The sequence below is a fragment of the Phoenix dactylifera genome, chromosome 9 (genome assembly GCF_009389715.1).
Source record: "Phoenix dactylifera cultivar Barhee BC4 chromosome 9, palm_55x_up_171113_PBpolish2nd_filt_p, whole genome shotgun sequence".
In the NCBI taxonomy this organism is placed as follows: domain Eukaryota; kingdom Viridiplantae; phylum Streptophyta; class Magnoliopsida; order Arecales; family Arecaceae; genus Phoenix; species Phoenix dactylifera.
In genome coordinates, this window is record NC_052400.1 from 9,451,287 (window position 1) to 9,453,761 (window position 2,475).

General features: G+C 41.6%; 1 long non-coding RNA gene across 1 annotated transcript; it reads left to right on the forward strand.

Annotated features, from left to right (window-relative positions):
- Positions 1–797: 797 nt before the first annotated feature.
- Positions 798–2,200, forward strand: LOC103698978. Its single transcript, XR_003383920.2, has 3 exons — positions 798–1,535; positions 1,636–1,703; positions 1,814–2,200. It is a non-coding gene; the product is annotated as an uncharacterized LOC103698978 (long non-coding RNA).
- Positions 2,201–2,475: the final 275 nt, after the last annotated feature.

Here is a 2,475-nt window from a genome sequence, read left to right on the forward strand (position 1 = left end):
AGACGCGAAGCACTCGGGGCGGCGGCGCTCTCGTGGGGACGCGACGATCTCCGGTGGCGAGTCGGTGGCGCTGCGAGGTGGGGCGGCAGTTGGCGCAGACACGGCGATGGGCAGAAGGGGAAATCTATGGCGGGGCCCTTCCTTTGTTCTTTGTGACAACCGAGAGGGAGGATGGGGACCTGACCACACTTCGAGGTGGTGACCGCAGGTGGCCTGCGGCGGCGAGCGGGAGTGATGGTGGTCGCGGGTGTGTCGGGCGGTGGAGGATCCCGCTGCAGGGGTTTCTTTTTTTTTTTTCTCTGGTGAAAACCGACAGAGGGGAGGGAGGGGGGGTGGTGAAAACCGAGAAAGAGAGCGCCTGGTGAAAACCGAGAAAGAGGGAAGAAAGGTAACGCTGGATCGTGGCTTTGGCAGCAGTGGCAAAGCCGAAGCTCTGATACCAAGTTGATGTCGCACAAATGCGGAAAAAGAGGAGAAGAAGGAAGAACAAGAGAGGAAGAAGGAAGAAGAGGTTCTAGAGACACAGGAAGAAGAGAAGGGGAGGAGGAGGAGGAAGAATAAGATCTGGGAGGAAAAGAAATTCTTAATCATTCATTAAACCCTAATCATGAAAATAGTTCCCTATATATAGGGCCCAAATACACAACTTGCATAAACCCCCCTTACACAGAAATAAATCCTAATGAACCCACAAATAACACAAATAAGCCCTAAAATGCAAATAAGCCCAGAAATAAAATAAACCACAAATAAACCCTGGAATGCAAATAAGCCCAAAAATAAAATAATAAAATAAATATGCAAATAAACGAGTCTGGCTCAATCCGGGGGCTCAGGATCATCTGGATGAAGGGCTCTGATGTCCCCATCATCAAGTCCTTGAAGCTATCGGATCAATTCACGGATCTTTACCGGAATAATAGTTCTACTGGAGAGAAAATGCGATGGTCTCTCTCCCTAATCTATGACCATGGCCTTTAATTGTATTCTGATGCACCCTCTTTTGCGTAGGTTGAGGGAATTCTCATGGGTGGATGTCTTTGAGGAAATCCCTCTATGTTTTTCATATGTATTGCCGGCCATTTCAAATTATTTATGAGCTTTCTTGCTGTTCTTAGTTAAGTTCTTGCAGAAAATGCTTCTCCATTTGATTCTTTCATGTTTTACTAATATGTCAGACATTTTCTAAATGTTAAAAGAGTATGTATTGGCCCCAAAATGATAGTATCGATTTTCTCTCTTCTCTGTCCTTTGATTCCTGTTTTATTTCTTTCTTTATCACGCATTAAAGTTTCTAATTCTGCACTTATCAGTGCATTCACGACAGAGTTGAAACCTGATTCTCCTGATGCTTGGGTCTTTTAATTTCTCCATTCTTTGGATGTTCATTTTTTCTGATAATGGAACCAGTTAGAGCATGTCAATCATTTTGGCAGTGTGATTATGATCATGTGAATTGCACAGTTCCATTCATGGAGAGGAACTTGGAGTTTTTGATTGAATGTATGGAAGATCTATCTTCAGAACAAAAAAAGGTTTGACTCGTCTTTTTAGAGATTTTTTTTTTTTGATCTTGCAACATTACCAGATGCTATGATGTTATGCCAGTTCATTAATGCTCTTTCCTCATTTCAGTTCCAAAATTACAATTGAAACCTCTCGAGACAACAAGCACAGCAGCCAGCCTGGATTCAAAACCGAAGGTAAGAGTTGTCCCAGATGATGATATTCTTTAAATGCTTGTTTTGTGATTGTAGCCTATATAAATACACACCACAGAAATAAATGGATAAATCATTTGTTGTTTGTTTAGATTATAATTTTGTCGTCCGTTGCATGGTGGAGAACATGGCAAGGAAAGCAGCTGGAGAACAAGCACATCCTGAGGAAGATCCATCATATCCCATCTTTGAACCAATACCTGAACCATCACGCCTGATAGCTATCTCATAACTAATGAGATAGACAACTGCTGCAACCAAATCAATGGGTGTGCCATCCATCTCTATCAACTATACACATTATATTCCCTTTGTTTATCCAAGACATCCACTGCTAAACAATAGAACATCCGGGAGTTTTGTTCCGTTAGACATCGTACTTTTTAATATGTCATCCATTAACATGCCTTCTCAAACTAACATGTATATTGAATAATAGTGAACTAGGAACAATCACATAATTATTTCATATTTTGACACTGGCATTTTGCTGGTATTGGTTTAAAGGAAAACTAAGCAAAAGAATCACATCTACTGGTGATGTTTTTGCTCATTCCATGGTCCCTGCATCATCGATGCACAAGATCAGGTTAAGTGATTCTTCTTGCCTTGAGGTTTTTTTCTTTTCAGAGAAGGTTTTGGTTCAGGTTGGTTGGAGGGAATCTGTGGAAAAGGAAAAGACAAAACGGACAATGTTTTTTCCTTGGGAAAGGAAAACCCTATACTCCATTTGTTTGATTTTCTAACAAGTTTG